The sequence below is a fragment of the Benincasa hispida genome, chromosome 12 (genome assembly GCF_009727055.1).
Source record: "Benincasa hispida cultivar B227 chromosome 12, ASM972705v1, whole genome shotgun sequence".
Classification (NCBI taxonomy): domain Eukaryota; kingdom Viridiplantae; phylum Streptophyta; class Magnoliopsida; order Cucurbitales; family Cucurbitaceae; genus Benincasa; species Benincasa hispida.
In genome coordinates, this window is record NC_052360.1 from 68,186,448 (window position 1) to 68,201,361 (window position 14,914).

Here is a 14,914-nt window from a genome sequence, read left to right on the forward strand (position 1 = left end):
GTAGGTCTTTGGCTGTACCACTTAAATACTTGTGTTTTTTCTTTCTCTACTATCGTCTAGCTTTTTCTAAAATATCGTGTACACGATCGTTTAGTTCCTCTTACATCATTTACACGATCGTCTAGCTCAACTTTGCATTGTCTATACGATCGTCTAACTCCTCAGCTGTCGTCTATACGATCGTCTAATTCCATTCAACTATCGCCTACACGATGTCTAGTACTTTTTAATATCGTTTACATAATTGAACTATCGCCTAGTTCTTTAGAGTTTCATCTACACGATTGAGCTGGATTCAGGTAAACGATTGAGGAGTTTTGAAGCTTAAAGGATACAATCTTCTCTGAGTCTGGATGACCGTTGAGTAGTTTGGGCCTACAAACAAGAGAATCATAATTATCTGGGACAACATTACCCTTATTATTTATAAGGGTGCAAGTAACTTTTTCGAAGCATTGATCCCTATCCTCCATTTTACTCAATTGAGTAAAGTTTGAGTGGCGGTTATTATCCACTACATTTATTCTTAATGTGATATTGATTAGTTGGTCATTAAAAGAAAATAAAAACAATGTCACCTAATTGTTTATTACTGTTAAACTTTATGAAATGATCAAATAACGATTTGATTGAAACTTTAGGTTACATAAAAGCTTTTATTGTCTGATATATAAACATAAGGTGTGGGATTTATGATCAAAATTATAAACAATGATTTTAAAAGTACTGTCCAATTCAGAGGCGAAGAAAGCTTTTGGATGTGCTTGTATGGCTACTTGTCTATTAATTGCTTTTGTAACGTTTCTGTGGACTTTATTGTTCAAATAAATGCTTTTGGGAATAGACCAACGTAGAGAGTATAAACAAAGAGGGTTGAGCATTTTCTTCAACATCCCCACGTGCCATTGATTGATATCAATCATAAATTTACGAACAAAAAAAATCCATACCTTTTCCACTTGTATTTTTACTTATTTATCTACTTCAATTTAGTCACATTATTTCGTGATACAAGTACATTTTACTATGTTCCAAGGACTTTTGTTGTGTGTAAGTAAAGTAATTATAGAATTGGACACAATTTTTTTTTATTTATAATATAATGTTTAGCCATTTTAACGATTTAAAGCGAAAATGAGTGGGTTTAGAGAATTGAACTTTTGACTTCGAAATCGATAATATAAATACTATGCCAGTTAAACTACGCTCATGTTGGCATTAATTTTTAAAAATTAAATCTATAAACATTACTTCCACCTCTAAATTTCTTTCTTTGTTATCCACTTTTCATCAATGATCTAAAAAACCAATCCAAATTTTGAGAACTAAAAGAAGTAGCTTTCAAAAAGTTGTTTTTGTTTTTAGGATTTGGCTAAGAATTCAATCATTGTAATTAAGAAAGATGCAAATTATTGTAAGAAATATGGATGAAATAGACTTAATTTTAAAAAACAAAAACAAAAAACCAAATAGTTACCAAATGAAACCTTAATTTTTAGATTTTATTTTTTGAAATTTAAGTCTATAAACAGTTCCTTTCATTGCTAAATTTTTATGTTTTGTTATCCACCTACTACAAATATTTTCAAAAATCAAGAATAAAAAATCAAATTGGTATCAAACCACGTTTAAATCAATCAAGTTCTAAGCTGGTATATAATCATATGACTTATTACAAAACAGAGTCTTAATTTTTTTTTATTATTTTATTTATAGTTTTGTTTTTAATTAGTCATAATGCATGTATGGTTAATAATAATCAAATAGAAATAGATCATTTGATAGAATGTTTCGGAGTAATTTTAAAATAGTTAAGATCGATTTTGTCATGTCCAAAGTCACCTTCAAAATATGTTTTTAATCGTTCAAAATTAATTTAATGTGTGATGTTACATTTTTAAACATGATATTCATGAAATCAAAAATTGTTTTGAATGAATGCGAACATGTTTTGGAGTAATATTAAACATGTAAAAAAAATTATTTTAAACCTTTCAAAATCACTCACAAACATGTTTTTACTAATTGAGTGGTAGAGACTCCGTTCGGGAAGCTTTGTGCTCTAAAAACTAATCCTTTCAATGTCACTTGATATTATTCAATTTATCAATTGTTATCTGCTGATCTCGAAAGGAACAACCATAGTTTCAAGAACATCAACAAGAAGAAGTTACAAATTTGGGAATATGCTATCAACCTCACTAATCTTTTGATCATTCATAACAAAGTTCTTTTCAAAATATAACTCTTACTCTATAGCTCTGAATTTGTTTGCTTTCATGTAGTCTTGCTTTCGTCCAGCGTTTTCACATACTGATATTTGATAATGAAATATCCTCTTCAAGGGGAAAAAAGAAAAACTATTTACATGTCTATTTTCTCAAATTATTTCATTAACAATAAAATGAGATTTGTGAAGATAACAATGAGTGGGTAATATATACAATTGAGCTAACTTAATTGTGATTAAACATAAAGTCATACTTCAAAAGATCACTCCACACTAGTACTATAGTGTTTCTTTTCTTGATAGGTTGAATGGTAAAGATCCAAAATAGGAAGGTTGAGAGATTTCTATCATTTGTTAGAGATTGAAGATATTATTCATAATAGGCCAAAATGATAGTGTGATGATTTGTGAATGATTAGTCACAAAGGAAAGGCAAATATGATTGATTGTACATCGTAACTTTTCTAACCACTACTACAATATTTCTTGACCTTTTTTAAATATCAAGTGTCACTTTTTTTTGCCATTTTTAAGAAATCTAATGTCAAGAATGTCGATTTCTCATTACGAAAAAACGTCAAGAATAGTAACTGTGAAAATTTAACCGAACTCAAACAGAACACAAGGATATATAGTAGTTCGATGGTCTACATCTACTTTGAAAATCAGTTTGAATTAATTTTATTATGAGCAATTAGAAATTAAAAATTACAAATTATCGTAAATTTTTTCCACTGAGAACCGGCTGGAAAAACAACCCACGTCGAGTGCACTGCAGCCAACGCCTCTAACCGGCGCACCCCTGCAGATCCACGCCCTCTCTCTGCCGCTGACGACCGGCGAGCCCACGCCCGACGTTACACACGTCGGACACCTTGCCTACACGGCCAAGACGCCACCGCTAGAACACCCACGATGGCGAGAACAGAGCCCTGACCTGCGACGGCGACAACATCCACTGCCGGAAGTAGCCCGAACACAGCGCCGAATGCCGACCTGTCTGCCGCCAACCCTGTCTCTATCACACAGTTTGTCAAAAACGGCTGCCCCTCTCCCTATAGTTCACGATTTAACCCTAATGAGAAGGAAGATGAGTTTAATTTCAAAATTGCCATTGGCCCATAATTACAAGTTTGGCACCTCGCCTTTAATTGCACCCAAAACCCAATAAATTCCACCTAAATATCTTGTTATTTTACACGAATCTCCTTCATAACAAGAATATTTAATTTCCAAGGTATTTCTCCAAACTCCCTATCATCCAGATTCAATATTCAGCTTATGTATTTAAACCTATGGGCTGGAAGAACCTTGGTTAATATATCTGACAAATTCTAACTATATGAACCTTGACCAGTTAATTTTACATCGATATGCTTAGACAGTTGAAATATACTCTGACTCAGTAAAGCAACAATTGACTGTAGCAACTGACCACATTACCAAACAAACGAAAAATGTGACCTGATTGAGACATTCTTTTATCAAGATATGTAGCATAATCTGCATCTATGAAGCCTTCCAATAGTGCTGATTTATCACAATTCTTGCTAAAACACAACCTTTCAAATATCGAAGCACCCATTCACCGGCATTCCAATGCTCCTTCCCAGGATTTGACATAAACCTACTTATCATACTCATAGCATATCTCAAGTCAGGCCTAGTACAAATCATCAAATACATAATACTTCCAACAACATTACAATATGAGTATTAGATATCTCTAACCTTTCTTGCTCAGTGACAGGACACTGAGGCGAAGAAAGCCTCAAAGGAGATGTTAAGGGTGTTGAAACTGCCTTAGAACTAGACATATTGTCCTTCTCAAGCAGTTTATTGCAAATAACTCTCCTGCAAAATGGTTAACAAACCTTTCTCCCTATCTCTTTTCACATCCATGCCTAGGATCTTTTCAGTTCACCTAAAACTTTCATCTCAAATTCACTACTCAAATATTTCTTGAGATCACAGATTTCAGAATAATCTTTGGATACCAGGATCATATCATCTACATGAAGGAACTTTTAAACAAGAGAACCATTAAGCGGAAGCAAGATCGTTCCAAATCCATTGTAAAAGAATAAAGCATTTACAAACATACAACCACGGTTATGCATCACCGAGTAAATTACAGCATGCTTTCATTTAAAACCAAGGGGAATCGAGTGACATACCTTTGAAGAACTCTTCTTCAAGTATTCCCTCGATCAACACCAGTCACGCGTCCACGCAATCTCGATCCAATGCACGAACGCAACGAACAACCAATGAATTCTACGAACTGTTTGATCCTCGAACACAATCGAGTAAGACTCGATCCTCGACCTTCGAACAGAAAAACTTGACACCACCAAGAGGTTACCTTGGTATTCTCAGTGTGAGAATCCGGGAGGTGTGGGCTTTGTGTGGATTTGGTAGAGGGAAGACGGAAGTATACGATCGAGTTAAACGATCGAGTAAATGGGAGAAAGACTAAGTTTATCATATAGACTGGGTACTCGATCGTCTAGTAAACAAGAAGTCGTCGTCTAGTAAACTTGATGCCTCGTGTTCACTCTCTCAAAGGCCATCGTATAGCTTTTTCTTTCACTCGATCGTTATGTGATGCAATCATGAAAAAAATGAAATCTTTTCACTTTTATTCATCAGTTATTAAAACTGAGTAACTTCCCACTCAAACACGGTTAAAGGAGAAAATAATAACCAACCAAACAATTATCTCATAATTGTTTTATTATAAATAAATATAATAACTAATTTATCATATTATATTTATAACCTAAAATTTTAATATCACATCATATGTAATATTTAAATCATAGTTCTTTTTCTCTTTAATGACATTTAATATAAATCATATTTATATTAATTCCTCCAATCAATGTATCTAATACATCAAATCAATTATATCACATATAATTGAAATAATTTAACTATATCATATATAGTCAAATTCCATCTTGTTAATTTGAACACTTCAAACTAACCCAAAAACTAATTCTCAACTTGAATCTATTGAGCTACCAAGAGGACCTTATGAACCTGTAGCTTGAAGCTCCAATGGTACATGAATAATTGACTAAATTCTTTAATCACGATATCCACCATCCGTTAACTGTCGGGCAGTCCACTAAAGACCGACAACTATACTCTTCACACTACAGATATATTCTGTGTCCATTGGATATACCAATCAACAGTACGATGACCCTTCACAAATCGCTCCTAAGTACAGTTGGGCCAATCTACCATTTTACCCCTGTAGTTACATCTAACTCTTTAAGCACCACTGAATCCTCTAATGAACAATATATCATAGTTCTACTATGAGTGAACTCTTTTCGGGCCATGAGAATGTGTGGCGCACATTGTTCAAGCCTCGGATCAACCCTTAAGGGAGCAATCTATCTACTTACCCCTGCTTCAGGGAAGGAGTGAATTTCGTTTTGTGTAGCTGAGTTTCCAGCTCCCCAATCAAACGAATCCCCAAAGTGGTAGGTTTGAGCCGACGATTTAGCCACTCGCATCCATGCAAATCAAGGACCACCCTCATAGGCAAGAGTTCCCAAATCACTCAGGATTAAGGTCATGTTACCTATGGTCATCTTAGTGAAATGAAAGTCTCTATCATGAACGACATTATATAATGAGACTAAACATTTCGTGGTCCAGTCTTATACGAACTCCTTTGTATAGGATACTAATGCTTGGTTTTATGATGTGGAATTATGGGGGCGATGGTGAAAAATGCATTGAGCACTCAAGTTTTCTCAATGGGCTCCAAGTGTAAACCCCACTGAGTTCCTGTTAAGTCCAGGGTCAAACTCAGGGACTTGGGAAAAAATTTTGCGGTGGTAATTTTTAGGAGAACTTTGCGGTAACAAAATAAATAAATAGTTGTTGAGGTTGTTGTTTGCGGTAATAAAAAATAAACAAATGCGGCAAAGTTTGAAAAGAGTTGATAAAATAGAAGATGCGATGAGTATGTGGTGAATAGGTTGAGAAAAGTTTCGGCTAACACTTCCTAGGATGCGTTCATGCTATGCGATCATGTAACATGCATACAACAGTAAACCACCTCCTGGTGCGAATGTTACGGCTTCTAAGGCTAGAACGCGTGTGATATATGCGATAAGTCTATAGGACCTACACATAAGCCTCTATTCTTATTTATGCAATGACAAAATGACACACACACGAATAAGGCGACCACATAATATCATTCCTATCTTTACGATGCATGCGATGCAGGTTGGCAAATAGAGCTTATCTCTAAGTCCCTATCTCTTGTTTTTACAGTTCTAATCTTGCTCTCTTGAGTCTAGATTCTAACCTAGCTCTCTCAAGTCTTAGGTTTTTTCTTTAGACTCTCTCTCGAGTAGCTCTAAAGGGATGTTTGGTACAACATAACACAAGATAATTGATGCTTGGTTTTATGAAGTGGAAATTAGATGATATGCGTTGATGAAATTATGTTGTGCACTCAAGTTTCCCCACCGGAATCCAAGTGTAAATTCCTCTAAGTTTCTTGGTAAGTCCAGGGTCGAACACAGGGACTTGTGAAAAAAGATTGCATTGGTAATTTTTATGAAAGCATTTGCGGTAACCATATTAACAAATAAGTCATTGGGTTTGTTGTTTGCGTTGATGAAAATAAATAACAAATGCGGCGGAGTTTGAAAAGAGTTGGTAAACGGGAGATGCGATGAATATGCTGTGAACGGGTTGAAAAGGATTTCGGCTAACACTTCCTAGAATGCGTTCATGCTTTGCGATCATACAACATGCATATAATAGTAAACCATCTCTCGATACGAATGCTACGACTTCTAATACTAGAACGCATGTGATATATGCGATAAGTCTATAGGACCTACACATAAGCCTCTACTCTTATTTATGCGATGACAGGATAGCACTCACACAAATAAGGCCATTACAAAATATTATTCCTATCTCTAGGATGCCTGCGATACAAGTTGACAAACAAAGCTTATCTCTAAGTCCCTATCTCTTGTTTATGCAAGTCTAATCTTGCTCTTTCGAGTCCAGATTCTAACCTAGCTCTCTCGATTCATTAGGCTCTTTCTTTAGACTCTCTCTCAAGTAACTCTAAAGGGTATTTTGCACAGCATAAAACAAGATAATCACAAGCAATGAACTTCCTAGGTCATGTTAGCTTAGTTCTTCTCAACCCATTCGACTAGTTTAGCTACTCATGCATATTAAGAGAGTGAACAGATGTAGAGATAGAACTTCCATTGTATAAGTACAAAATAACAATGCAAGTATAGAATAAAGAGCCTGACAACAATCTCTTGCTGTTAGGCGTTTACACTGTTTTTCCTACTCGTGCTCAAAAGATAATCTCGCTCTCGCGAGAGTCGGCTCGCTCTCTGCTTCTATGCCCCAAGGTTCTCTCTCAAGTTGCCCTGAGCGATCTCTGGGGCCATCACTCTTTTCTTGCTTCGCCTTAAAATGAAAAAGAAAAGTATGGATAGAGACGTGAACTTGTGGAACAAAGGATTGTAAAATCGGTGAACCCCTTTTCTGAAGAATGCCCTTGGTATTTATAGAGCATCCATAGTGAAAGGCGGCTTCTCTCCCATGCTTATACAGATGGAATGGATTTAATTACTGACTGATGCACCGAATAATTGTTATCAAAAAGCTGAATGTACTTGTGATCGTTATCAGCTGTCAACTTAATTCAGATTCGACTGTCATAAGCTTTCTATCCCATCACGATTAATTAGCTTTTCACCTAGATGCACCCAGCATGTTACGCTGACCAAGTTGCGGCGATCCTTCTCGGGCGAATGTTTGCGAGCACGATCATCGCCAAGCCTTGTGGTGAAGTTGTGCGCGTTGAACGCATGCGATCGCAATATTATGAAATTGATGCTTAATGGACGCAAGTTAACATATTTCATCAATGCAATCCAACATTGTTTAAGAACTTAGCACTATGATAATGTGCATTTCTGCCCGTTATCATACCCCCAATTTTAAACAATGCTTGTCCTCAAGCATAAGCTAAAGATTCCTTTAGCAAGTCAACCGCAATGTTCTTTTCCTAGATTTCTCAAGAATACTTCGTTCAAATCCTATATACCAGAATTTTCTTAAGTCTTATTTAAGTCTCCTCTTAAAATATTTCTAAGACCTAGGGACTGCAAGATTACCCTTCAAAAGAACTTTTGGAACATCGCATGATTTATTTCAAAAAGAAAATTTTCTATCGGAGTGTCAAATGATTTTATCTTTGCATAAAAGTTTTCTTCATTGATATTTTTTTCTGACCTTGCGCTGATCTAAGTGCCTTGCTTTCATTTTGGCTTGCCCCCACGAGTGTCATGCGAACATCCAACTACAAGCAATGCACTCTTTCTCAGACTAAACTCATGCTTATTTGGCAGTGGAGTTGGGTCATTTATTTATGCATTGATCCTGGTGACTTAATTTCGTTTTGGCTTGCCCCCACGTGTGTCATGCGGACATCCAACTACGGGTAAGTTCCTTTCATAACTTAACTCTTATCAACATGGGTTTCTCATTGCGTTGACAGTGGAGTTGTTATTCTTAAATAATTTTTTTTTTCAGAAAATAGTAAGGTCGAAAATAAATACCTCACCCCCAAATTTAAAATGCGGCAATGTCCTCATTGCCAAAAGATTGAAATGAGTCAGACGATGTTCTTAGAATGCGTTGTAAAGAGAGTTTGAAAGAAAGTTAGCAAACCCCTAACTTATAGAAATATTTCATGAGGTGACTATCTTAAGACTAAGTTGACTCTAGTATATATGAAATAAATAAAAGCATATTTTTCATCATTAAAATCATACTTGACAAAGAGACAACATGCAGTAATCTACTAAATTTATCTATGTCAAATGATTGCGGTGATCAAAGAGGATGCGGTGCTAAAACTTTGAAACTAAAATGCAATGTGATAGCGGAAAATTTGAAATAAAGATAAGGAAGAATACACCCCCAAATTTGTGTTGTCGACCGCATTGGGTACTGACGCATCCATTTTTGCGGTGATCTATCTTCCTTGGATTGCGGTGATGGAGTAAGATAAGTGCTTCTTCATGTTACATCTCTGCAATCCAACGCCTTGATCATTGCAAGAAAAACAAAGAGAGGGTCAAATTATTTTAAATAAAATAAAACTCGTTATCACAATCTCCACTTTTTTTTTGTTTTTTTTTTTTTGTTGAAATAAATATAGTAGAACAAGGATAGATAAAGGAAAAGATATGGTGAAAATTCCAATTAGTAGAGAAGAGTTAAAGAATTGATGCTTCCCAAAACTTGTGTCCCTGATGGATTGCGATCGTTTGATAACGCAGGGACCACCTACTTCCTTCTTTATTTAAAGTTCTTTAGTTCCACGGAGTCGACTTGGCGATGCCATCCTTCTCCATGATATTCCTTTACTCGCTGCCCATTGACTTTGAATATATCGGTTCCGTCATCATTTGATAATTCAACCGCGCCATGCGAAAATACTTATCTAATTATGAACGGTCTAGACCAACGTGACTTTATTTTCCCGGGAAGAGCCGCAGACGTGAGTTGAAGAGTAAGACCTTTTGCCCGACTTGGAGTTTCTTACCGCATATGCGTTTGTCATGCCAGCGCTTGGTGCACTCTTTATAAATCTTCACATTTTCATATGCGTTGTTCCTCCATTCTTCTAGCTCGACCAGTTGCATTTTTTGTGCTTCTCCTGCCTTCTTCAAATCAAAGTTCAGCTTCTTTACCGCCCACAATGCCTTATATTCTAGCTCCAAAGGCAAATGACACACCTTGCCAAATACCAACGCATACGGAGACATACCTATTGGTGTTTTGAATGCAGTCTAGTATGCCCACAATGCATCATCAAGCTTTGTTGCCCAATCTTTCCGTGAAGGCCTTACTACCTTCTCAAGTATCAGCTTAATTTCTCGATTGGACACTTCAGCCTGACCATTCATTTGCGGATGATATGCGGTGACCACTTTGTGGAGGATGTTGTATTTACGCAGTAGCTCCTTGATATTATGATTGACAAAGTGGGCTCCTTCATCACTTATGATGGCACGGGGAGTACCAAAACGATTGAAAATATGTTTCTTCAGGAATTGGGAGACGACCGTTGCATCGCTTACGGCGCATGCTATTGCTTCTACCCACTTGGAGACATAATTGACGACTAATAGAATGTAATGTTTCCCATTCGAAGGAGGGAATGGTCCCATGAAGTCAATCCCCCACATGTCAAACAATTCAAGCTCTAAGATAGTGTTCATTAGCATTGCGTTTTTCCATGAAATGTTACCTGTGCATTGGCACCGATCACATTTCATTGCGTAGTTAGCCGCATCCTTGAATAATGTAGGCCAAAAGAATCTACTCTGCAAAACCTTGGCTGCGGTGCATTGCCCTCCAAAGTGTCTACTATATGATGAGTCATGGCATTGTGACAATATGCATTGTTAAGCAACATTTGGTATGCATAATCAAAAAAATCTAGTCTGCACCTCTTTATAAAGATTTGGCTCATCCCAATAATAGTGTATGCATTCATTCTTGAGCTTCTTCTGTTGGTGGTAGGTGTAATCTTCAGGAAATTGCTCACAAACCAAATAACTGACTATGTCTGCATATCAAGACAATTCTTTTATATAGAATAGCTGCTCATCCGGGAATATGGCACTCACCTCAGACTCATTGCGGTCAACCTCAGGATTTTCCAATCTAGACAAGTGATCCGCGACTTGATTCTCTGTCCCCTTCCGGTCAATTATTTCTATATCAAATTCTTGAAGGAGGAGAACCCATCTGATCAGCCTCGGCTTTGCGTCCTTATTTGTCATTAAGTATTTGATCGTCGAGTGATCAGTGTGAATGAGTACCTTTGTTCTCAACAGATATGCCCAAAATTTTTCCAACGCAAAAATTACAGCCTGGAGTTCTTTCTCTGTGGTGGTATAATTTTTCTGAGCATGGTTTAATGTTTTGCTTGCATATGCGATGGGATGCAATATTATTTTTCTCTTTTGCGCTAAAGCTGCCCTCATTGCATACCCGCTTGCATCGCACATGATTTCAAATGGCAGTGTCCAGTCTAGCGCAATCAATACGGGTGCGAAAATCAGCGCATTCTTCAAAACTCGAAATACGTTGAGGCAATTGTTGTCAAACTCAAATTTTCTGTCTGCCTCTAACAACGCACTTAATGGTCATGCTATTTTAGAAAAGTCTTTGACAAATCATCTATAGAATCCAGCATGCCCTAAGAAACTTCGCACAGCCTTCACGCTGGTTGGAGGTGGAAGTTTTTTAATTGCTTCGATTTTTGCTTTGTCTACCTCCAACCCATCCCGAGAGACCTTATGTCCCAACATTATGCCCTCCTTCACCATGAAATGGCATTTTTCCCAACTGAGCACCAGATTCGTCTCCTCACATCTCTTCAAAATCTTCTCTAAGTTGGCTAGGCAGATTTCATAAGTGTTCCCATAAACGGAGAAGTCATCCATAAATATTTCCATAGAGTCCTCAAGATATTCTGAAAAGATAGCCATCATGCACCTTTGGAATGTGCTTGACACATTGCATAGGCCAAACGACATGCGGCGAAAAGCAAATATCCCATATGGGTAGGTGAATGTGGTCTTGTCTTGATCTTCTGAAGCTATCATAATTTGGTTGTATGCGGCATAACCATCTAGAAAGCAGTAAAAATCATTTCTAGCTAGATGGTCTAGCATTTGGTCGATGAATGGCTCTTTCTTTTTGGCCGCATTCAGCTTGCGGTAGTCCATGCATATGTGCCATCCAGTGATGGTTCTTTGCGGTATTAATTCATTGTTCTCATTAGAGACTACCGTCATGTCGCCCTTCTTCGGACATTGCACGGGGCTGACCCACGTGCTATCTGCTATAGGATAGATAATGCCCGCATCTAGCCATTTGATAATCTTCTTCTTGACGACCTCTTTCATCGCAGGGTTGAGTTTGCGTTGATGTTCAATTGTTACTTTGTGGCATCTTCAAGACGACTGCGGTGCATGCAATACGCAGGGCTAATTCCTCTGATTTCAGTGAGCATCCAGCCAATTGCTCGCACATGCTTTCGAGACAGCACATCAATGCATTCTTCTGATCTTCGTTGAGCACAGAGGAAATGATAACTGGCAGCTTTTCATTCTGCCCCAAAAATGCGTACTTTAGATGGGTTGCTAGGGTCTTCAATTCAAGTGTTGGTGGCTCCACTAGGGAAGGTTGTGTTGTTTTTCGTTCTTCTTTTTATGTTGGCTCTACTTCTTGCTTTGCGATCATTTTTTCTTCCTTATTTTTTTTTTGTTGTGATCGCATTACAGGCAGCAACGGATGTGCTGACATCCTCTTCTTCATTCTCTTCATCAAACTTTTCTTTTTCAATTGAATTTTGGTCATCATCAAAGTCATGTAGGACTTCTTCATTTGGAAACTTCATGGCACAAATTATATTAAACTTGAGCTTCTGTCCGTTGATACTCAAAGTGATTTCCTCTTTATGCACATCAATTTGAGCATGACCCATTGATAAAAAAGGTTGCCCCAGAATGATGGGCATATCTTTGTCGGCCTCATAGTCTAAAATGATGAAGTCAGCTGGCAAGATAAATTTGTCAATTGTTATCAGAACATCCTTCACCTTTCTTTCTGGATGAACCAGAGATCTGTCGACCAGTTGGAGAGTCACTGTTGTGGGCACAAGTTGCCTCACATTCAATTGTCTAAAGATTGACAGAGGCATCAAATTTATGCTGGCTCCCAGGTCACACAGGGCTTGCCCGATGTACAGTCCTTCTATGGAGTAAGTAATGGTAAAGCTCTCAGGATCACTCATCTTCGGTGGAATTATTAATTTGAAACTTTGTGTTAACACCACCGTGGAAAATTTCCCAGCTCCCCTCTTCTTAGTTACCATATCCTTCAGAAACATAGTGTAGGCAGGCATTTCCTCAATCGCTTCACTGAAAGGAATGTTAACATGTAATTACTTTAACATAGATAAGAAGCGTTGGTACTGTACCTCTTCGTTCTTTTTCTTCCTTAGTCTCTGTGGGAAATGGGGTAACTGAACTTTCACGGTTCTAGTTTCAGTTAGCTTTGAGGTTGACGCAACCTCCGGTTCTACTGCTTTTTCTTCTTTTTCTTCATCTTGCATCACCGCAATCATAGGTTCAGCCGCAATGGAAGTTGTTCTATTAAGCTTCTTCTTTTCTCCCTCCACAGTCTTCTCACTGCGCAATGTCACAACCTGACATTGCTTTTTACCTGTCCCCCTAGATTGCGTGGAAGTTCAGTTGAACTTGGTAAAGCCCCTTGCGGTCTACTCTTCAGCTCACTCTCAATCTGGCCCATCTGTAATTTGATATTGCGGATGGATGTAGCCTGATTTTGAAGCACGATTTCATTTTTCTCTATGTATTACTTCAATAGGCTCTCCAAAGAAGAGGATTGTGGTGGTTGTGAGCTACTTGCTTGATTGCTCGGTTGACCGTTGTTGCGAAGGAAGAATCCTGATGGCCCTTCTTTTTGCGCCACAGGTTGGAAATTTTGTTGTTGATTCTTCCAAGCAAAATTGGGGTGGTTCCTCCACCCGGGGTTATAGGTGTTCGAAAGAGGGTTATTCTTTACAAAGTATACAGATTGTGGATTTTTCGGGCAATCTTCCATCGCATGCCTATCACTGCAAGTCACAATATTTCATGAGGTGACTATCTTAAGACTAAGTTGACTGATTACGTTGATTTGCCCAGTTTGCGGTGTTAGGCTGCTGATTGTAATTCCTTGAATTAAATTCATCATTGCGGTCATCTGGTTTTGTAATGAAGCAATAACACCGTTATTTGTGTCAGTATCTTTGAGTCTCAATCTCTGGTCACTCTCTCTCTAATCTTCATGGTTCTTAGTGATGCGATCCAGGATATTCTTCGCCTCGTCATATGTTTTATCAAGCAGACCACCAGTAGCTGTCGCATTGGCAGCGGTCTGCGAAGCGAGATTCAAACCATGAAAGAAAATCTTCATTTGAAGGCAGTCTAGCAACCCATTATGCGGACAGTCCCGGAGCAACCTCTTAAACCTCGCCCAGGCATCACTGAACGATTCGTCCATGTCTTGTTCAAAATTTGTAATAAGTTTCCTTCGTCTGGCGTTTTCGATGGGTGGAAAATACTTCTTCATAAATTTCTCCACTACCTACTCCCAATAAGTGATCTCTCCCGGCTCGAGAGAATATTTCCATTTCCTATCCTGATCACAAAGAGAAAATGGGAACAATGTTAATCAAACTTCTTCGGCAGAGATGTTCGGGAATACAAAAGTACTGCAGATTTCAATAAAACTTCGGAGGTGGGCGTGCGGGTCCTCACCACGCCTTCTTCCAAATTGACCTGCAGTCTGGATCATCTGCAGCATCACCGATTTCATCACAAATCTGCTTCCGTCGAAGGTAGGCCTCATGATTCCTGGAGAGAAATCATAGAGGTTTGGCGATGCATAGTCCCTAGTGGGTCTATTGCGATTGTTTGCCAACAGAATAGGATTTTCCATGACATTGTTATCATTTGGTACTCCATTTTCAGGCTGCTCCGCCATCTATTCTTCATCTGATTGTGGGTGCTGTTGGCAGTC

The 14,914-nt window shown here is 37.9% G+C and overlaps 1 non-coding gene across 1 annotated transcript; it reads left to right on the forward strand.

Annotated features, from left to right (window-relative positions):
• Positions 1-14,324: 14,324 nt before the first annotated feature.
• Positions 14,325-14,431, forward strand: LOC120068656. The gene has a single exon (XR_005479292.1). It is a non-coding gene; the product is annotated as a small nucleolar RNA R71 (small nucleolar RNA).
• Positions 14,432-14,914: the final 483 nt, after the last annotated feature.